The 23,939-nt window shown below is 34.4% G+C and overlaps 1 pseudogene across 1 annotated transcript; it reads right to left on the bottom strand.

Annotated features, from left to right (window-relative positions):
* LOC147473894 (uncharacterized) lies at positions 1 to 3,901 on the bottom strand (annotated as a pseudogene). The gene is made up of 6 exons (XR_015210248.1): positions 3,742 to 3,901; positions 2,820 to 3,517; positions 2,155 to 2,523; positions 763 to 943; positions 578 to 644; positions 1 to 492 (listed from the first exon to the last, which is right to left on the bottom strand). The product of XR_015210248.1 is annotated as an uncharacterized LOC147473894 (transcript).
* Between the last annotated feature and the right edge of the window lie 20,038 nt (positions 3,902 to 23,939).

The raw sequence follows: 23,939 nt of genomic DNA, 5'->3' as shown, positions 1-23,939 counted from the left end.
TACAGAAACATAGAAAGGGTGGATTCTTTCAGCTTGTATCAATTTTGCAGAGTAATGAATACAAGTTGAGTTCAAGTTATACACCACGATATAAATTACTTTATTATCGAACAAAGTCTACAGAAAATAGATAAACAAAAATAACGAAAAAACTTATGAGTAGTAGTAACAAGAAATAAAAAGAGTTTATAAGTTTCAGTCCAGAAAAACTGTTTTCTGCCAAACAGCGTTCCTGACACGTCGTAAATCCCTCCCTTTGAGTGTCCTCCCCAGTCCTTCAAACACCGAAAATGTAGTACACTGCGACCTGGCAACAATCTCATGCGGAGGAAGCATTTCCTCCTCAAACTCTTCATCCACCTCTTCGAAAAAACCAAATCTGTCAGTTTCCAAGCCATTAAACTTATTGGCAGCAGCAGGCCAAACAGGGGCAGATTGATGACCCTGTAAAACTTATTTTGTCATATTTCGCCACTTGTCCTTCAAATCACCCTGTAAAAATATACTTAATTATTATTTTTAAGGGTGCGAGTCCACAGGAAAAAATTTCTAGACGAACATCCAATACAAGAATTACCGCAGTTCTCTCTTCAAATATTTCGCGGTCGTTGTCTAAGATCGCCGACCAGTTCCCTCTCCCATACCTTCACCATCGCAAAAGGAAAAAACAGATCAAACCATTTATTCACATCCAATCGTAACAAAAAGTTTTGAAATTTAGAGAGGAAAAATTTCAAGAACAAGCACTTCAAAATCGCTCACTCTTTGACAGCATCGATTAAAGCTTGTTCTTCAAATGAACTCCACTTCTTAGGTTTTCTCCTTCCAGTCAAAATCCTATTTGGTTTCCTTGTTAAAGGAGTCACGAGCCTCCTCCTTGGGCTGGGTAAGTGTGGACGATTGGGAGATCCTTGGAAGAGGAATGGATTGTATCATCCTCCCACTGCATCCAAGAAGCACAATGAATAAAGTAAAAAAGGAAGTAGGAATAGAGATAAGAAGTTACAATCAAACTAAAAGAAAGCTTACATGTGTATCAAGCAGTAATTGTAAACTAAAACATGCTATATTCTTCATATTTGCCAGTTCACTTTTCATCAATCATAACAATGGAAATTGACATAAACTGCAGCTTTAAATATATGTGACACTTTTCCATGGTTGAATGCGAGTAATTAAGCAAAACAAAGTTAACCAAAGGGGCTTCTAGTACATCATCTAAATAACATTGACAATACCCTACCAAAAAGTACCCATGCACAAAAGGCTCAAAATCTAATATATCACCAGAGCAAGAACAATAATTAAAAAAAAAAAAAAAACCTAGTAATAACAGTAATTAAACAAAACAAAGTAAATGAAAAGGCAACTCAATTTTGCTAAGTTACATTGACATTATCGTGTGTCGATTATCGATCGTGAAATATCAAAAATTGAGGTATATAACATACAATATGTGTTCGTGCGTGTCCGACACAGACACATGGATATGTATCTGACACGGATTATTTTTGAAATATGGTGTGTCCATGTAACATAGCAATTTTGATATGCATAAAAGTTCATTTAACTCCTCCAAGAACATATCAAAGGCCCCCTTTTTCAGTGTAGCCATATTCTCTTCTTAATCCAATTGGTTAAAATTTTAATAATGGTCACTAAGAGAACCATACTATGGAATCAACCAAATACCTCAGACTCCAGCCAAAAACTCAAATATTAACCACTCCTGTATTTACACATATACTGTTAACAGGACTGTTCCTTTGCATTTGTGATCCCTATGTACATCCCCACTTATCTACTTAATACCCACAAGCCACTTATCTACTTAATACCCACAAGCCTATCAGCCTATGGAATCGACCTAAATGAATTCAAAATAAAAAAAAAAAAAAAAAAAAAATCCTTGAATCTTCAGCAGAAGCTTAGCATATTTTACATCCGTTAATAAGCAAACTACGTTCCCCACAAATATATATATATATATATACATGAAAATTGGATCCACTGTTACCTAATAAAACAATATAATTACCAATGATATCCAAAAATTTATGAGACAAGAATTAACGTTCGAGGCCATATTACTGAAATTAATTATAAGTACCCAAAGACACCAAAATGACACTAGATAACAATAATAATAGCTACCTCATAAGTACGAGCAGTCCCATTCCTCTCCATCAAGCTAGCTCGTGAAACATGAACAGCTTCACACTCCTTGTCAACAGGTTGAGCACATCTATCCATGTCTACCTCATTACGGTGTTCTGCTGCATGAACACTAGTCGCCTTTTCTTTTGCCAAATCAGCTGATACAGTTGCAGCCGTGAATAAAGCATCTGGAAGTGGGTCATTCACCATATCATGCAAGTCTAAAACACTAGAGTTAAGAGCTTCCTGTATTTTCCTGGACTCAGGTGTTAGGACAAGAGTGTATTTCTTAGTTGTTATATGAGGAGCTCCCTCAACAGAATCCACCTTCATTCGGCTAATTTCATTTCCTGAAAAGATTCCATGATGTTAAGCCTAAATTTTCACCCAATGCATCAACAGAAGATTCTTGTCTCCCTCCTACTTGATCAAATATTAGAGTATCATCTGGAAAATGTAACTCAACAACCTTTTCATGCACTGTATTTGAAGCCGATTTTTGAGGTATGCCTTTACCTTTCTCATTCACTTTCGGACATACAGATGTTTGAAATGGATTGTAAGTCATAGTTGTTACACAAGGGTTATCAACAAAAGAATCCACATCCATCTTTCTAAAGTCATTTTCTGAGGCATCACCATTAATTTCACCCAAATTGTCACCATGTCCAAGAAAAGAGCACTCTTCCCCCCCCACAAACTTGATTAACTGTCGAAGCATTAGTTAACACGGGAACATCTGTACCCTCCTCGCACATTGTTTCACCAAGCAATTCCAAGAAAGAAGGGCCCATTTCTTTTGTTACTTCTTCCATAAACACTCGAACCAATTTGAGAGCATCATTTCGTGTATCTTTCTTAGAAAAATACTCACAAACACTAACATTCCACACCGCCACCTCTAGCACATTCGTCAAGTCTTTAGACCAACTTGAAACCAAACTAACTTTCTCCCCTTTCTCCATATCACCCAACCTCCCTCTCCAAATTCTATCCACCGCCTTACGATACTCTTTCATATTTTTCGGCTCCTCTCTCAAGAACATCACCACGCATTCCACCGCAACTGCACAATACGCCTCCTTCATAGAATCCAATATTCCAACACCCTCTCTATAATCCAACTCTTCAATCAATTCAAGTGTCTCAAGTATCTTCTCCGAAACAAAACCTTTTTCTAGCTCCGAACGTATCCTTCTCAATAGAAAAGTTTTCATCATACGGTGGTCGTTAATCGTAGGGGCAAGTGCAGGTAAAAGAAGGTTTATTACATTGTCTTCAATTGGTTGTCGAAGAAGGAATTCAAGAACCCATCTCTTATCTATCATATCATCTTCCATTAAGTTCTGACTGCAAAAGTCTAAAAACAAGTAGAAATAAAAACTGAAAACTGAAAACTCAAATTGAGCAATACCCATGTCTTGGAATCAATCAAAATGGGTAACTAACACATAATTGAAAACATGGTACTTGAAATTTGATTGAATTGTTGTTCTAGGGTTTTGAAAAATGTTAGGGGTAGTTAGGTTTTATTTGTGAAAAACACGTAGAAGTAATAAACAATAAAATAAGAAAGTAGATTACCTCTAAAGATAAAAGTTCGATTAGAGATTGAAGACAGATCCTCCCGCCCTGTTTCCTGTCTTTGAATTAATTTATATATTTTCTCAACTGGTTCGTGGAGTAATTTATTTTTATAATTACGACTAGAAGATGGGTTTCTTTATATCTCGTAATTATAAATAAATACCGACACATTTGCTATTTATCACAATTTTTTATATATCGAATTTGTTCGCGGCATTTTTTAGTTGATATGTTCCAATATATGGGGAACGTGGGATATATATTACCTTGATTGGAATTCGAACAGGAGCCAAATATTGGGACATTTTTTAAAATTTCTGTTGTTACAATATGGGAATTATCTCACCAATTCTCAGCATCTAGTTTCCCAAGATAGTCTAACTACATCCACACGTTTTATACAGAATTACTAGTTGTTTTACACATGGAAGGAGACAATTTTTGGTGCAGATGCTTGTGCTAGGCAAGCGGAGGAGAAGCAATGGTAATGGGGTCATCCATAAGACCATAACCACAGAAAGTATTCAATAATGTCTCAATCTAGATGTTCAAATACATCTTTTTAGATAGAAAAGAACAGAACCCTTGTTTCAATTATACCCGTGGGTGGTTTATTCTGAGCAATAGAAATAGTTTTATTTCACACTTTGACGTAAATAGTTTTTCAAACTAAAATAATTTATGCTTCAAATCTTGCTTCTGGTTTAAGTAGGTTACACCAAGGCCCAAAATATCGATATCGATGAATATATCGGTGTACCCAAAAACCGATATATATTGGATATTTCGGATATATCTATTTTTTTTGGTAATCAGTTCAAACTATTTAAAATATTGGAAATATCGGATATATCCGAAATATAATATCGGAAATATATTGGAAATATCGGATTTATATTTTAAAATGGTCAAAAAATCAACCGATATATATCGATTATATCGGAAATATCGATTATATCGGCGATATAAAGTTTCATATCGGAAATTTCGATATATATCGGAAAAAAAGGTTCTATATTCGGTGGATATATGTCGGAAATATCGATGTCGGTGTACCAAAATATCGATATATATCGGATATATCGGCGATATTTTGGTCCATGGGTTACACAAGCTGAACTGTAACTAGCAATCGGCCAATTGCCAATGCAGACATTTTTTTTTTTTTCACAAAAGCATAATAATATCCACGAGGAAATGGAACCACTACATGGTCAATCATAGGGTAGAACTTTTCTTTCCCTGCTTCTTCACAACAAAGGGAAAAAAGAAATGCAGTTCCCTGGAGGCCTAGTTTTGCAATTATTTTTTCAAATCAGCACTTGCGTATGCGCATGAATATTATCCTCTCAAAGAGAAAGATGGTGATAATTATATCCCACCCCTGCAACCAATGACTTCCCAATTTGCCATTCAACTGCAAATAGACATATATCTGTTTACAATTAAGCAAGCCTTGTACATTGATCTCTAACTTCAATAATGGTGGCAACTGGCAAGGACAAAGGCAACATACAAAACATTTTATCTAGAGAACTTTTCAACTTCTAAGTTAGTGTTGATTTAAGAAAACAAATGTTCTTTGGAAACCACCATAGGATACAAATCATATTCACCCTCTCCAACCATTCCAAACATCCCAACATAAGATAGAAAATCTGCCTATTCTTAAGTTGCATGAAAATAATAGCAACTATACCGGTCAACACCGAGAGCATGGTATTCCCTACAAAGAGATAGCAATGCGCTCCATTATTCCATTGGTGATATGATTATATCTTTCTCAAAATTGACTTGTTTATAAAGAGGAACACGGGGATGCAAAGATAATAAACACTGGGTAAACAAACATTTCTCATACGATCATACCTCTAGGATCCATAAGCAGCAAATCGCCCATTTATTGTTAAAAAACAACTATTTTGTCATATTTCGCCACTTGTCCTTCAAATCACCCTGTAAATATATACTTAATTATTATTTTTAAGGGTGTGAGTCCATTGGAATTTTTTTCTAGACGGACATCCAATACAAGAATTACCACAGTTCTCTCTTCAAACATTTCGGAGTTGTTGTCTAAGATCGTCTACCAGTTCCCTCTCCCATACCTTCACCATCGCAATAGGAAAAAACAGATCAAACCATTTATTCACATCCAATCGTAACAAAAAGCTTTGAAATTTAGAGGAAATTTTTTAGGAACAAGCACTTCAAAATCGCTCACTTTTTGACGACATCGATTAAAGCTTGCTCTTCAAATGAACTCCACTTCTTAGGTTTTCTCCTTCCAGTCAAAATCCTATTCGGTTTCCTTTTTAAATAAGTCACGAGCCTCCTTTTTTGGCTGGGTAAGTGTGGACGATTTGGAGATCCTTGAGAAGAGGAATGGATTGTATCATCCTCCCACTACATCCAAGAAGCACAGTGAATAAAGAAAAAAGGGAAATAGGAATAGAGATAAGAAGTTACAATCAAACTAAAAGAAAGCTTACATGTGTATCAAACAGTAATTGTAAACTAAAACATGCTATATTCTTCATATTTGGCAGTTCACTTTTCATCAATCATAACAATGGAAATTGACATAAACTGCAATTGTAAATATATGTGACACTTTTCCATGGTTGAATGCGAGTAATTCGCAAAACAAAGTTAACCAAGGGACTTCTAGTATATCATCTAAATAACATTGTTTCACCGAGCAATTCTAAGAAAGAAGGGCCCATTTCTTTTGTTACTTCTTCCATAAACACTCGAACCAATTTGAGAGCATCATTTCATGTATCTTTCTTAGAAAAATACTCACAAACACTAACATTCCGCACCGCCACCTCTAGCACATTGGTCAAGTTTTTAGACCAACTCGAAACCAAACTTACTTTCTCCCCTTTCTCCATATCACCCAACCTCCCTCTCCAAATTCTATCCACCGCCTTACTATACTCTTTCATATATTTCGGCTCAGATTCATGACATGGGTAAGCTTTTGTTGAACAGAAATAGCTTATACCTTTTAGTGAGGGATTCAATTAGAGTTTTAAGTTCAGGATCAGAATTAACCTCAAACATACTGGTAGCTTTAACTGTCGAAGAAGAACTAGCGGAGCAGGGGATATCGTCACTACCCCCCAGTTATTATTACGCTTTGTTTGATATTCTAAAAGCCTATAAGGCTCCTTTACTGAGGAAAATAGCCCCATTCATTATATCAAGGACCTTTTTGTGATGGTGTAAAAGCCCCTTGAAAAGGGCAAGAACTAACATGTCTTTCGCAAGGTTATGGTGTTGACACTCTATAAGAAGATCAGTGAAACGATTCCAGGTCTCTGAAAAGAATTCATGAGGATTCTGGCGGAAGAAATGAATCTTGGAAAGCATTTCATCTGTCTTCAATGGTGGGTAAAAGTGTTCCATAAACAATTGAACAAGTTTGGCCCATGAGTCCATAAAATTAGGCGCTTAGGCAGTTAACCAAGACGCCGCCTTATCAGCTAGAGTGAAAGGAAACACCTTCAGTTTAATTTGTTCCGCGTCTACCGTAGGATGATGGAATATGGTAAGAACTTGTTCAATCCTATTCATATGTTGATAAGGTTTCTCATGGTCTAACCCATGAAAAACCGGTAACAAATTAAATATATTTGGGGGGATTCGGAAATCCCTCACTGAGTCTGTAAGAACGATGCAAGACTTAGGGCTATCATTGAGGGCTTTGTAAAAGTCAGAAAGAGGAGTCTCTCTTTCTTCAACCATTGTTGCAGGTGTAGTGTGTGGAATTCTAGATAGGTGTGTGCATTGACGTTCACGATAGATGACGTTAGTCATTTTTCTCTTACCTGACCTTAATCTCATGCAAGGCTAAGTCCAATGTTAAAGAAAACGCGACAACAGTCAAAACAACTCTGATATGCTAGAATAAATCCTCTAACAGGAGAGGTGAGGAGTGGAATAAGGAGTACCTGAATGTCTCCTTGCTACGCATGTGAATAGCGTCTTGTATACGCTATTTTAGTGTATTCAAGTAGATAGCAACACTGAATAACTTAAAAAAAATGAAAGTTTGAACTAACCTGTGAAATTGGGCTTATGCAGACAAGGTCGTGGGATGCGCTTGGAATTTGCCTAACAAGGGCGCGGGGTGCGCTCTTGCCTCGGACGATGTCTAGGCACTTTAGAGCGAGGCGCGCTTAGAATTTGGCTAAGAAGGGCGTGTGGCGCGCTCTGTGTATTCCTGCGAAAAAAATTAGTTTCTGAGCCAAACAAACACAGTTATGGGTCGGGTCTCCTACTTATAAACGATTAGTGAGTTTGTTAGTTACTGGGATTTGAGAATGTTATTATCTATTTAGAAATTTTGTTAAAAGAAGACAATTACATGTGTGCAGAAGGTGATCACAAACACATATTCCACCCAAAGTTATTTTTATTCTTATGAATTCCAAAATGAGCGGTTACATATCGAAACAATGCAATCATAACATACTCGCAGGTGGCAACTAGTAAAGTTGGTAAAATATTTGGGTGATGATACCAACTAGAGCGATGGGGATTGAACCCCGCCAACATCAAAGAGCTAGTGATCTCATTTAAAACATGCTAGGCAATAAAAATAATACCATATTCATTTACGGGTTCTTATTTGCATATATAATGTTTAATGGTAATGAAAACGCGATGAACATCTAAGTTACATGCATGCTAGATAACCGAAGCCATAATGGAATTATGGATGGACACTTGAAAAACAATTCTCCTATAACAAGCACGAGATAATGAGGGTCGGATTACTGAGATTTTATGAAACCGTCGAATGGGTTGGAATTTCATGGGTTGGAATTTGAAATTTCGGGCACAGTGTGTATGAAAAAAATTGAGCTCTCTCAGGCTAGTTCCCGCTCTATTATTTGCTAAAAATTTAACTCATCCCTCCCCGAGATTTGACTGAACCCAAAGTTTAAAAATTCAAAAATTTGAAAGAGGGATTTTAAAAACCCAAAGTTGAACTCATCCCGCTAGATATCAAAGAAGGGGGAACTAGTCCAAGATTTGAGTGAACCCAAAGTTTATACCCGCTTAACTCAAAATTTGAATAGATTTGAGTTTTGAGAAAGAGAAACCCTATTCTTGTTGCACAAAATAGAAATAGAGAGAGAGAAAATGTGATTAACTGGTCTTGACGGCCGCGTTATTGGGGGTGGAGTTGCTGGTGATTTAATGGCCGCTAGCCCAATACAAGTAAGGTAAGCCCTTGCTTCTTTTTTCTGTTTCTTTCTTGACCAGTGAGTTGATGTTGAATGAATTGTTAGGTATTCTAGCATTACTTGTTAATATAATTTCTTGAGATACTAATGCATGTTGTTGACCACAATTATATAAATCATAAATGTTAACATCTTAGTTCGAACATACATTGTTATGATTTAAATAATAGAAAATGCAGTGGTTATATAGATCCAAGACCCTCTGTTTATCTCTAGTCTCTAGTCCTCTAAAGCAAAAAACTTAGGCGTGAATGGTTGTCTTAACATAAATTTGTACAAAGAGGAGGCAAGCAATGAATTTTTGTATGTACAAACCATATTTTTGTTTTATATCCTTAAAAGGACTGTTGCCCATTGCCCTTAATTAACTAGTCAAGGTTAGATCTAACCTTCATCGTGCGGATTCAAGCCAAGTAATAAGAAAACTTCAATAAAAACGTATGGGAACGTCTTGATTGCATTCCACTGTTAAAATTGGCACTTGGGCCAATATTACAAACATTGCATCTTGCATCAAGATCTTCAATAGGTGTTGCAATCCTAAGCACATTTTCCTCCATGCCAGGGGTCCCATTAATAACATTAATATAGGTCTTAAAATACTGGTGCGGAGGTGTGTGTTTGTCTTCGACAAACACAAGAGCTGATGTGACTGACATGCTCGATATTCTCTCAAATTCGTTAGGACGACCTCTCTTGAAGACTCCACATTTTGTGCCAATAATTTACATATTTTGTCTTGACTTGCTTGATGACTCATCCAATCTTGTGGGCCTGTAGAGTGGGTCCGCATGCTGTGTACAGTGGCGGGCCAGTCTTTTGGCATTTTTACAACTTCCAGCCTTTGTGTAGAGTTTGTCGCATTGATCGTCTGAGCAGCTCATTCGCTGAAATTTGAGTCCCGGTTTAAAAGATATGAGCTTCAGAAATCTGATTCTTCTGTGCACGTAATCCCTTTCTGACTTGGACTCATCCTGTTGGAGTTCGTGGGCATTAGGTAGGTTTTGTTGAGTTTTGCATGAGCTAACTCGGAAGCTTTATGTAGACACACTATTCCATGTTTAAATACTAGCTTTACCTTCATTTTTATGTTGGTTGCGCAAACCTGCAAAAACAAAAAAAATTCGATTATTTCATGATTATTAAGTACATAATTAACCGAAATGTTATGTCTCTACAGGGTTTTATAATACAATTTTGGGTGCTTATCACTCATAACAAAGAACTTTACGTTCTTGATGCAAAACAATAATACTAATAGCTAATCATCCTCACGTGGCTTCATAAACCTCCTCTAATGGAGGTTTAGCCTGGTTTCATTGGATGAACAATATCAAAACAGTAAATAAAAGACATTGAAACAATAAATTGAATAAAACTAGGTTTTATTAATGGAGGTGAAGGCTATAAGAATAAACCCTAATTACTTAACTAAACTACTCTACACTAAAGAAAAGGGTGCTGGAAGAGGAGTATTAAGTTTAGCCTTAACCCTATTTATATAGGAGAGGGTTAGGGTTAAATTTCCGTGCATGGGCAAAAAGAGGACTTTGGGCCTCTAATGTGAGCCCAAAATCCATTAGGTTAAGTCTAAAGAGGCCACAACTGTTAGAAATTACTTTAATACTATTTTAGTCCACTTTTAGAACTCTAATTAGGGCAAGGCTGGGTCCATTGGAAAACTTATTCCGAGACGGTCGTTTTGACATAAAGTAGGCCCAATTCTGAGTCCCGAGTCCAAAGATTTGCCTATTTGAAGTTCTATTGATTTTTATGTTCTTTTTCTACCCGAATTGACTTTGATTGGGCTTGAAAAAAGTTTTTCTTCATGATTCTTGGGTTTAAAATGTAGAACTTCCTCGACAATCATCTTGACTCATTTTCCATGCAAAATGACATCTTTAAGTGCATAAGCAACTTCAAGACCTGAAATATAAAAAAAAAACCGTAAACAATACTAACTCTTATTTATTATAAACATAATTGACCTAAATGTAATAGTATTAAGAGGCTTAAACTATACTACACTTTTGGGTGCTTATCAACTACCGAATCTCATTAAGTTAAGCCCTACTTTATTGCATTGGATACCATTTTAGGTGTGGAAACTATTAGTGTGTAAGAGGGGTTATAAAATACTAGTGGAGGTGTATATATACAACCTTCGTGCTCACGCAAAACACTACACTCTGCCTAAATAATCAAGTGATGGAGCGAACGTTCTTGGGTTCTTTGGTGTCCTCTCTCTCTCTCTCTTTATCTTCTTCTTCTTCGCCAATCTCTCTCTTTCTCTCTCTCTCTCTGTAATTGAGTAACATAATACCCAACACTTGAGTACACCTGAATACTCTTTGAATCATATATCTTAACATGATTTAAAAAATTCAATAACTCAATGCATCGACGCCTCACAATCTTTAGTTATACTAAACTTTTGATTAATTTAACAAATACCCATTTCACTAAACCAGTTTTTAACAAAAATAGGGTGTCTTTATTTCAATGTATGTCGAATATAGCACTGCAAAGGAGAGTTGTTACTGACCCAGATGATGTATCCACCTTAATGAGAGAAGACGGTGTAGTGATATGTTCAACAATGTGGATTGAGAATTTTCATGAACTTGATAAGACTGTAAGTAATTTAATTGACTATTTATGTCATTTTGAATTGTGGGTATTAGCTTATCAGAAAGTTAGTGCTGATGAGATTGGTACATTTATGCCGAAAAGTGCAATACAGAAATTTACGTTGGAAGATTTGTTGGCGCTTAGGAATGTGGTTTTGGATAATAGGTTTAAGTGGGGTTCTAGGTTGGATTTTTTTGTTAGGTTGCCTAAGGATAAAACGGATCTTCAAAGGTTGTCAAAAAGGAAAATTAGAACTATTTTGATGACTACTAATCCTGCAACGTTTCAAGATAGGGTTGTTCAGGAAGTTTTGTTGATGATGTTGGAGCTGATTTATGAGGCACGGTTTTCGCAGAAGTTTTATGCGTTTAGGCCTGGGAGGAATGCACATACTGTGTCGAGGGTTATTAGAAGAAACTTTGCAGGTTATTTGAGGTATGTGAAAGGAGATTTGTGTACTATATTGGATGGGATGAATGTGGGGATGGTGATTAATGCGTTAATGAGGGACATTAGAGATAAGAAAGTTATTGATTTGATAAAATCTGCGCTTGTAACTCCGGTGATTACTAGTCGTCCTAATCTCGAATAAAAGATTTTTTTTTTTTTTTTTTTTTTTTTTTTTTTTTTTTTTTTTTTTTTTTTTCTTCCAGAACATCCAAAAGAAATATGATTTCTACATTAAAAGATAATCCAATGTGAACAACATAGAAAAATAAAGAAGGCAAAGTACTTAAATAAAACTTACAGTAAAACTTGTATCCAAACTTCCAATTCAACGGGAATCGAAGGAAAGTCACCATCTTTTCTTTGATCTCCATTTAACTCAATACTAAAAATTCAATTACTTTGGATGTCCATTCCTCACACACCACAGATTGCAATATCCTCGTTCAAACATTGCCATCTGCCTTCTCAAAATCACAACAAAGCTATACATGTGGTACCTTCGAGAGAATTCCCTTGAGTTATAGTTACATGTGGCACCAAAGCAATCCAAGCCATTCATCTGCCTCTATCAAACGTGGATCCTTATGAAAGGTTGCTCCGAATGGTATACTATGAAAGCTGAACGAGTTAATGGAACTTCGATTTTTTTTTTTTATTTTGTAGTATATTCTCTTCGAATAATAGAAAATGTTGTTGTTTTTTTTTTTTTTTTTTTTTCCAGAACCTTTAAAAGAAATATGATTTCTACATTGGAGGATAATCCTATGTGAACAACTTAGCCAAATAAAGAAGACAAAGTATTTAAATAAAACTTACAGTAAAACTTGTTTCCAAACTTCCAATTCAACGGGAATCGAATGAAAGTTGTGATTTTTTCTTCGATCTCCGTTCAACTCAGTACTACTAAATCAATTACTTCGGATGTCCATTCCTCACACACCACAGACTGTAATATTCTCGTCCAAACAATTCCATCGGCCTTCTTAAAATCACAACAAAGCTATACAGGTGGCACCTTTAAGAGAATTCCCTTAAGTTATAGTTATATGTGGCATCAAAACGATCCAAGCCATTAATCTGCGTCTATCAAACGCGGATCCTTATGAAAGGTTGCTTCGAATGGTATACTCTGAAAGCTGAGCGAGTTCATGGAACTTCGTTTTTTTTTTGTAGTATATTCTTTTCGAATAAATGAAAATGTTTTTTTTTCTCCAGAACATAAAAAAGAAATATGATTTCTACATTAAAAGATAGTCCTATTTGAACAACTTAGCCAAATAAAAAAGACAAAGTATTTAAATAAAACTTACAGTAAAATTTGTTTCCAAATTTCCAATTCAACGGGAATCAAATGAAAGTTGTGATTTCTTCTTCGATCTCCGTTTAACTCAGTACCACAAAATAAATTACATCGGATGTCCATTCCTAACACACCACAAACTGAAATATTCTTGTTCAAACAATTCCATCTGCCTTCTCAAAATCACAACAAAGTTATACACGTGGCACCTTTAAGAGAATTCCCTTAAGTTATAGTTACACGTGGCATCAAAACGATCTAAGCCATTTATCTGCCTCTATCAAACGCAGATCCTTATGAAAGGTTACTTCGAAAGGTATACTCTGAAAACTAAGCGAGTTCATGAAACTTCGCTTTCTTTTTTTTTCCATAACATATAAAATAAATATGATTTCTACATTGAAAGATAATCCTATGTGAACAACTTAGCCAAATAAAGAAGACAGAGTACTTAAATAAAACTTACAGTAAAACTTGTTTAAAAACTTATAATTCAACGGGAATCGTAGAAAAGTCACCATCTCTTCTTCGATCTCCATTTAACTCAATACTACAAAATCAATTACTTCGGATGTCCATTCCTCACACACCATAGACTGCAATATCCTCGTTCAAACATTGCCATCTGCTTTCTCAAAATCATACCAAACATATACACGTGGGACCTTTGAGAGAATTCACTTGAGTTATAGTTACACAAGGCATAAAAACGATCCAAGCTATTTATCTGCCTTTTTCAAACGCGGATCCTTATGAAAGGTTGTTCCGAATGGTATACTTTGAAAACAAAGCGAGTTCATGGAACTTCGTTCTTTTTTCTTTTTGTTTTTTTTTCTTAGTAGTAGTACTAGTATATACTCTCCGAATAAAGGAAAATTTTTTTTGAGTATTTTTTTGTGTAATATATACTTTTCGAATAAAATATATTTTTTTTTTTTTTTCTTACTTTTTTGTAGTATATTCTCTTCGAATAAAAGAAAATGTTTTTTTTTTCTTCAAGAACATCCAAAAGAAATATGATTTCTACATTGAAAGATAATCCAATGTGAACAACTTAGCCAAACAAAGAAGACAAAATATTTAAATAAAACTTACAGTAAAACTAGTTTCCAAACTTCCAATTCAACGAGAATCGAAGGAAAGTCACCATCTCTTATTTGATCTCCATTTAACTCAATACTACAAAATAAATTACTTCGGATGTCAATTCCTCACACACCACAGACTCCAATATCCTTGTTCAAATATTGCAATCTGCCTTCTCAAAATAATAACAAACCTATACACGTGGCACCTTTGAGAGAATTCACTTGAGTTATAGTTACACGTGGCATCAAAACAATCCAAGCCATTCATTTGCCTCTATCAAACGTGGATCCTTATGAAAAGTTGCTTCAAATGGTATACTGTGAAAGCTGAACGAGTTAATGGAACCCATGATGGAACTTTTTTTTTTTTTTTTTTTGTAGTATATTGTCTTCGAATAATAGAAAATGACATTGTTTTTTTTTTTTCGAGATCATTTAAAAAAAAATATGATTTCTACATTGGAGGATAATCCTATGTGAACAACTTAGCCAAATAAAGAAGACAAAGTACTTAAATAAAACTTACAGTAAAACTTGTTCCAAACTTCCAATTCTACAGGAATCGAAGGAAAGTCTCCATCTTTTATTGTGTCTCCGTTTAACTCAGTACAACACAATCAATTACTTCGGATGTCCATTCCTCACACACCAAAAAGTGCAATATCCTCGTTCAAATATTGTCATTTGCCCTCTCAAGATCACTATAAAGCTATACACGTGGCACCTTCGAGAGAATTCCCTTGAGTTTTAATTACACTTGGCATCAAAACGATCCAAGCCATTCATCTGCCTCTCTCAAACGCGGATCCTTATGAAAAGTTGCTTCGAATGGTATACTCTGAAAGCTGAGCGAATTCATGGAACTTCGCTTTTTTCTTTTTTTGTAGTATATTTTCTTCGAATAAAAGAAAATATTTTCTTTTCTTCCAGAACATTCGAAAGAAATATGATTTCTACATTGGAAGATAATCCAATGTGAACAACTTAGAAAATAAAGAAGACAAAGTACATAAATAAAACTTACAGTAAAACTTATTTCCAAACTTGCAATTCAACGGGAATCGAAGGAAACACCCCATCTCTTCTTCGATCTCCATTTAACTCAATACTACAAATTCAATTACTTCGGATGTGCATTCCTCACACACCACAGACTGCAATATCGTCGTTCAAACATTGCCATTTGCCTTCTCAAAATCACAACAAAGCTATACATGTGGCACCTTTGAGATAATTCCCTTTGAGTTATAGTTACATGTGGCATCAAAACGATCCAAGCCATTCATCTGCCTGTATCAAATGTGGATCCTTATGAAAGGTTGCTTCGAATGGAATACTTTGAAAGCTGAGCGAGTTCATGGAACACCGCTTTTTTTTTTTTTTGTAGTATATTCTTTTCGAATAAAAGAAAATGTTTTTTTTTCCTAGAACATATAAAAGAAATTTGATTTCCACATTAAAAGATAGTCCAATTTGAAAAACTTAGCCAAATAAGGAGAACAAAGTATTTAAATAAAACTTACAGTAAAACTTGTTTCCAAACTTCCAATTCAACGGGAATCGAATGAAAGTTGTGATTTCTTCTTTGATCTCCGTTTAACTCAGTACTACAAAATCAATTACTTCGGATGTCCATTCCTCGCACACCACAGACTGCAATATTCTCGTTCAAACAATTCCATTCGCCCTCTCAAAATCACAACAAAGCTATACAGGTGGCACCTTTTAAAGAATTCCCTTAAGTTATAGTTACATGTGGCATCAAAACGATCCAAGCCATTCATCTGCCTCTATCAAATGCGGATCCTTATGAAAGGTTGCTTCGAATGGTATACTCAAAATTTGGCGAGTTCATGAAACTTCGTTTTTTTTTTTTTTTTTTTTTTTTTTTTTTTTATATATTCTTTCCGAATAAAAGAAAATGTTTTTTTTCCCAGAACATATAAAAGAAATATGATTTCTACATTAAAAGATAGTCCTATTTGAACAACTTAGCAAAATAAATAACACAAAGTACTTAAATAAAACTTACAGTAAAACTTGTCTCCAAACTTCCAATTCAGCGGGAATCGAATGAAAGTTGTGATTTTTTCTTCGATCTTCGTTTAACTCAGTACCACATAATCAATTACTTTGGATGTCCATTCCTAACACACCACAGACTACAATATTATTGTTCAAACAATTCCATCTGCCCTCTCAAAATCACAACAAAGCTATACACGTGGCACCTTTAAGAGAATTCCCTTAAGTTATAGTTACATGTGGCATCAAAACGATCCAAGCCATTTATCTGCCTCTATCGAACACAGATTTTTTATGAAAGGTTGCTTCGAATGGTATACTCGGAAAGCTAAGCGAGTTCATGAAACTTCGCTTTTTTTTTTTTTTTTTTTTTTTTTTTTCCAGAACATATAAAATAAATATGTTTTCTACATTGAAAGAGAATCCTATGTGAACAACTTAGCCAAATAAAGAAGACAGAGTACTTAAATAAAACTTACAGTAAAACTTGTTTAAAAACTTCAAATTAAACGGGAATCAAAGGAAAGTCACCATCTCTATTTAACTCAATACTACAAAATCAATTACTTCGGATGTCCATTCCTCACACACCACAGACTGCAATATCCTCATTCAAACATTGCCATCTGCCTTCTCAAAATCATACCAAACATATACACATGGCACCTTTGAGAGAATTCACTTGAGTTATAGTTACATGAGGCATAAAAACGATCCAAGCCATTTATCTGCCTCTCTCAAACGCGGATCCTTAAGAAAGGTTGTTTCGAATGGTATACTCTGAAAACAAAGCGAGTTAATGGAACTTCGTTTTTTTTTTCGTAGTAGTAGTAGTAGTATATACTCTTCGAATAAAGGAAAATGTTTTTTTTGAGTATTTTAGTGTGTAGTATATACTCTTCGAATAAAAGATTTTATTTTATTTTATTTTTGTAGTATATTCTCTTGGAATAATGGAAAATGTTTTTTTTTTTAGTTTTTCTTAAAGAACATCCAAAAAAAAAAATATGATTTCTACATTGAAAGATAATCCAATGTGAACAACTTAGCCAAATAAAGAAGACAAAGTACTTAAATAAAATTTATAGTACAACTTGTTTCCAAACTTCCAATTCAACGGGAATCGAAGGAAAGTCACCATCTCTTCTTCGATCTCCATTTATCTCAATAGTACAAAATCAATTACTTCAGATGTCCATTCCTCACACACCATAGACTGCAATATCGTCGTTCAAACATTGCCATCTTCCTTCTCAAAATCATAACAAACCTATACACATGGCACCATTGAGAGAATTTACTTGAGTTATAGTTACACGTGTCATCAAAACAATCCAAGCCATTCATCTCCCTCTATCAAACGTGGATCCTTATGAAATGTTGCTCCGAATGGTATACTATGAAAGCTAAACGAGTCAATGGAACTTCGATTTTTTTTTTTTTTCCAGAACATTTAAAAGAAATATGATTTCTAGATTGGAGGATAATCCTATGTGAAAAACTTAGCCAAATAATGAAGACAAAGTACATAAATAAAACTTACAGTAAAACTTGTTACAAACTTCCAATTTAACGATAATTGAAGGAAAGTTGTCATCTCTTATTCAATCTCCATTTAACTTAGTACTACAAAATCAATTACTTCGGATGTCCATTCCTCACACACCAAAGAGTGCAATATCCTCGTTCAAACATTGTCATCTGCCCTCTCAGGATCACTACAAAGCTATACATGTGGCACCTTCGAGAGGATTCCTTTGAGTTATAAGTACACTTGGCATCAAAGCGATCCAAGCCATTCATCTACCTCTCTCAAACGCGGATCCTTATGAAAGGTTGCTTCGATTGGTATACTCTGAAAGTTAAGCGAGTTCATAGAACTTCGTTTTTTTTTTTTTTTTTCTTCCAGAACATCCAAAAGAAATATGATTTCTACATTGAAAGATAATCCAATGTTAAAAAATTAGAAAAATAAAGAAGACAAAGTACATAAATAAAATTTACAGTAAAATTTGTATCCAAACTTCCAATTCAACGGAAATCAAAGGGAAGTCACCATCTCTTCTTCGATCTCCATTTAACTCAATACTAGAAATTCAATTACTTCGGATGTCCATTCTTCACACACCACAGATTGCAATATCCTCGTTTAAACATTGCCATCTGCCTTCTCAAAATCACAACAAAGCTATATATGTGGCACCTTCGAGAGAATTCCCATGAGTTATAGTTACAGGTGGCATCAAAACAATCCAAGCCATTCATCTACCTCTATCAAATGTGGATCCTTATGAAAGGTTGCTCTGAATGGTATACTATGAAAGCTGAACGAGTTAATGGAACATAAATTTTTTTTTTTTGTTTTGTAGTATATTCTCTTCGAATAATAGAAAATGTCGTTGTTTTTTTTTTTTTTTTTCCAGAACATTTAAAAGAAATATGATTTCAACATTAGAGGATAATCCAATGTGAACAACTTAGCCAAACAAAGAAGATTACATGTGGCATCAAAAGGATCCAAGCCATTCTCCTACCTCTATCAAACGCAGATCCTTATGAAAGGTTGCTTCGAATGGTATACTCTGAAAGCTAAGCGAGTTCATGAAGCTTCGTTTTTTTTTTTTTTTTTCCATAACATATAAAATATATATGATTTCTATATTGAAAGATAATCCTATGTGAACAACTTAGCCAAATAAAGAAGACAGAGTACTTAAATAAAACTTATAATAAAACTTGTTTAAAAACTTCAAATTCAACGGGAATCGAAGGAAAGTCACCATCTCTTCTTCGATCTCCATTTAACTCAAACTACAAAATCAATTACTTCGGATGTCCATTCCTCACACACCACAGACTACAATATCCTCGTTCAAACATTGCCATCTGCCTTCTCAAAATCATACCAAACAAATACACGTGGCACCTTCGAGAGAATTCACTTGAGCTATAGTTACACGTGGCATAAAAATGATCCGAGCTATTTATCTGCCTCTTTCAAAAGCGGATCCTTATGAAAGGTTGTTTCAAATGGTATATTCTAAAAACAAAGCGAGTTCATGGAACTTTTTTTTTTTTTCTTTTTCTTTTTTTTTTTAGTAGTAGTACTAGTATATACTCTTCGAATAAAGGAAAATGTTTTTTTTCCTGTGTATTTTTTGGTGTAGTATATACTTTTCAAATAAAAGATTTTTTTTTTTTTTTTTTTTTTTTGTAGTATATTCTCTTCGAATAAAAGAAAATGTGTTTTTTTTTTTTTTTTTCTAGAACATCAGAAAGAAATATGATTTCTACATTGAAAGATAATCCAATGTGAATAACTTAGCCAAATAAAGAAGGAAAAATACTTAAATAAAACTTACAGTAAAACTAGTTTCCAAACTTCCAATTCAATGGGAATCGAAGGAAAGTCACCATCTCTTCTTCGATCTCCATTTAACTCAATACTACAAAATCAATTACTTCGGATGTCCATTCCTCACACACCAAAGAGTGCAATATCCTCGTTCAAACATTGTCATCTGCCCTCTCAAGATCACTACAAAGCTATACACATGGCACATTCGAGAGAATTCCCTTGAGTTTTAATTACACTTGGCATCAAAACGATCCATGCCATTCATCTGCCTCTCTGAAACGCCGATCCTTATGAAAGGTTGCTTCGAATGGTATATTCTGAAAGCTAGAGCGAGTTCATGGAACTTTACTTTTTTCCTTTTTCTTTTTTTCTTTTTTTGTAGTATATTCTCTTCGAATAAAAGAAAATGTATTTTTTTTTTTTTTTCTTCCAGAACATTCAAAAGAAATATGATTACTACATTGAAAGATAATCAAATGTGAACAACTTAGAAAAATAAAGAAGACAAAGTACTTAAATAAAACTTACTGTAAAACTTATTTCCAAACTTCCAATTCAACGGGAATCGAAGGAAAGACCCCATCTCTTTTTCGATCTCCATTTAACTCAAAACTTACAAATTTAATTACTTCGGATGTCCATTCCTCACACACAACAGATTGCAATATCCTCGTTCAAACATTGCCATCTGCCATCTCAAAATCACAACAAAACTATACATGTGGCACCTTTTAGATAATTCCCTTTGAGTTAAAGTTACACGTGGCATCAAAACGATCCAAGCCATTCATCTGCCTCAATCAAACGCGGATCCTTATGAAAGGTTGCTTCGAATGGTATACTCTGAAAGCTGAGCGAGTTCATGGAACTTCGCTTTTTTATTTTTTTCTTTTTTTTTTGTAGTAAATTCTTTTCGAATAAAAGAAAATGTTTTTTTTCCCAAAACATATAAAATAAATATGATTTCTACATTAAAAGATAGTCCAATTTGAACAACTTAGCCAAATAAACAAGGCAAAGTATTTAAATAAAACTTACAGTAAAACTTGTTTCCAAACTTCCAATTCAACGGGAATCGAATGAAAGTTGTGATTTCTTCTTCGATTTCAGTTTAACTCAGTACCATATAATCAATTACTTCGGATGTCCATTCCTTACATACCACAGACTGCAATATTCTTGTTCAAACAATTCCATCTGCCCTCTCAAAATTACAACAAAGCTATACACGTGGCACTTTTAAGAGAATTTCCTTGAGTTATAGTTACACGTGGCATCAAAACGATCGAAGCCATTCATCTGCCTCTATCAAACACAGATCCTTATGAAAGGTTGCTTCTAATGGTATACTTTGAAAGCTAAGCGAGTTCATGATACTTCGCTTTCTTTTTTTTTCCATAACATATAAATTGAATATGATTTCTACATTGAAAGATAATCAATCCTATGTGAACAACTTTGCCAAATAAAGAAGATAGAGTACTTAAATAAAACTTACAGTAAAACTTGTTTAAAAACTTCCAATTCAACGGAAATCAAATGAAAGTTGTCATATTTTTTTCAATCTTCGTTTAACTCAGTACTACAAAATCAATTACTCCAAATTTCCATTCCTCATACACCACAGACTGCAATATCCTCGTTCAAACATTGCCATCTGCCATCTCAAAATAATAACAAACCTATACACGTGGCATCAAAACGATCCAAGCCATTCATCTGCCTCTATCAAACGTGGATCCTTTTGAAAGGTTGCTCCGAATGGTAAACTCTTAAAGCTAAAAGAGTTCATGGAACTTCAATTTTTATTTTTATTTTTTTTTTCAGAACATTTGAATGAAATATGATTTCAACATTGGAGGATAATCCTATGTAAACAACTTAGAAAAATAAAGACGACAAAGTACTTAAATAAATCTTACAGTAAAACTTGTTTCCAAACTTCCAATTCAACGGGAATCGGTGGAAAGTCGTCAACTCTTATTCGATCTCTATTTAACTCATTACTACAAAATCAATTACTTCTAATGTCCATTCCTTACAAACCAAAGAGTGCAATATCCTCGTTCAGAAATTGTCATCTGCCCTCTCAAAATCACTTAAAAGCTATACACGTGGCATTAAAACGACCTAAGCCATTCATCAGCCTCTCTCAAATGCAGATCCTTATGAAAGGTTTCTTCGAATGGTATACTCTGAAAGCTAAGCGAGTTAATGGAACTTTGCTTTTTTCTTTCATTATTATTTTTTTTGTAGTATATTCTATTCGAATAAAAGAAAATGTTTTTTTCCCCCAGAACATATAAAAGTAATTTTATTTCTACATTAAAAGATAGTCCTATTTGAACAACTTAGCCAAATAAAGAAGACAAAGTATTTAAATAAAACTTACAGTAAAACTTGTCCCCAAACTTCCAATTCAACAGGAATTGAATGAAAGTTGTGATTTCTTCTTCGATCTCCGTTTAACTCAGTACTACAAAATCAATTACTTCGGATGTCCATTCTTCACACACCACAGACTGCAATATTCTCGTTCAAACAATTCCATCCGCCCTCTCAAAATCACAACAAAGCTATACAGGTGGCACCTTTAAGAGAATTCCCTTGAGTTATAGTTACATGTGGCATCAAAACGATCCAAGCCATTCATCTGCCTCTATCAAACGCGGATCCTTATGAAATGTTGCTTCGATGGTATACTCTGAAAGCTGAGCGAGTTCAAGGAACTTCGCTTTTTTCTTTTTTTTTGTAGTATATTCTTTACGAATAAAAGAAAATGTTTTTTTTCCAAGAACATATAAAAGAAATATAATTTCTACATTAAAAGATAGTCCTATTTGAACAACTTAGCCAAATAAAGAAGACAAAGTATTTAAATAAAACTTACGATAAAACTTGTTTCAAAACTTCAAATTCAACGGGAATCGAATGAAGGTTGTGATTTCTTCTTCGATCTTCGTTTAACTCAGTACCACATAAGTAGTTACTTCGGATGTCCATTCCTAACACACCACAGACTGTAATATTCTTGTTCAAACAATTCCATCTGCCCTCTCAAAATCATAACAAAGCTATACACGTGGAACCTTTAAAAGAATTCCCTTAAGTTATAGTTACACGTGGCATCAAAACGAACTAAGCCATTCATCTGCCTCTATCAAATGCAGATCCTTATGGAAGGTTGCTTTGAATGGTACACTTTGAAAGCTAAGTGAGTTCATGAAACTTGCTTTCTTTTTTTTTCCATAACATATAAAATAAATATGATTTCTACATTGAAAGATAATCAAATGTGAACAACTTAGCCAAATAAAGAAGACAGAGTACTTCAATAAAACTTACAGTAAAACTTGTTTAAAAACTTCCAATTCAACGGGAATCGAAGGAAAGTGACCATCTCTTCTTCGATCTCCATTTAACTCAATACTACAAAATCAATTACTTTGGATGTCCATTCTTCACAAACCACAGACTTCAATATCCTCGTTCAAACATTGCCATCTGCCTTCACAAAATCATACCAAACATATACACGTTGCGCCTTTGAGAGAATTCACTTGAGTTATAGTTACACATGGCATAAAAACGATACAAGCCATTTATCTGCCTCTCTCAAACGCGGATCCTTTTAAAAGGTTGCTTCGAATGGTATACTCTGAAAACAAAGCGAGTTCATGGAACTTCGTTTTTTTTTCATCGTAGTAGTATTATATACTCTTCGAATAAAGGAAAATGTTTTTTTTGAGTATTTTTTTGTGTAGTATAAACTCTTCGAATAAAATAAATTTTTTTTCTTTTTTTTTTGTAGTATATTCTCTTCAAATAACAGAAAATGTTTTTTTTTCTTGTTCCAGAACATCTAAAAGAAATATGATTTATGCATTGAAAGATAATACAATGTGAAAAACTTAGCCAAATAAAGAAGAGAAAGTACTTAAATAAAACTTACATTAAAACTTGTTTCCAAACTTCCAATTCAACGGGAATCGAAGGAAAGTCACCATCTCTTCTTCGATCTCCATTTAACTCAATAGTACAAAATCAATTACTTCGGATGTCCATTCCTCACGCACCACATA

Source organism: Coptis chinensis, unplaced genomic scaffold (genome assembly GCF_015680905.1).
Source record: "Coptis chinensis isolate HL-2020 unplaced genomic scaffold, ASM1568090v1 utg167_pilon_pilon, whole genome shotgun sequence".
In the NCBI taxonomy this organism is placed as follows: Eukaryota; Viridiplantae; Streptophyta; class Magnoliopsida; order Ranunculales; family Ranunculaceae; genus Coptis; species Coptis chinensis.
The sequence above is the reverse complement of the archived record's forward strand: the minus strand, read 5'-3'. Positions and strand labels throughout refer to the sequence as shown.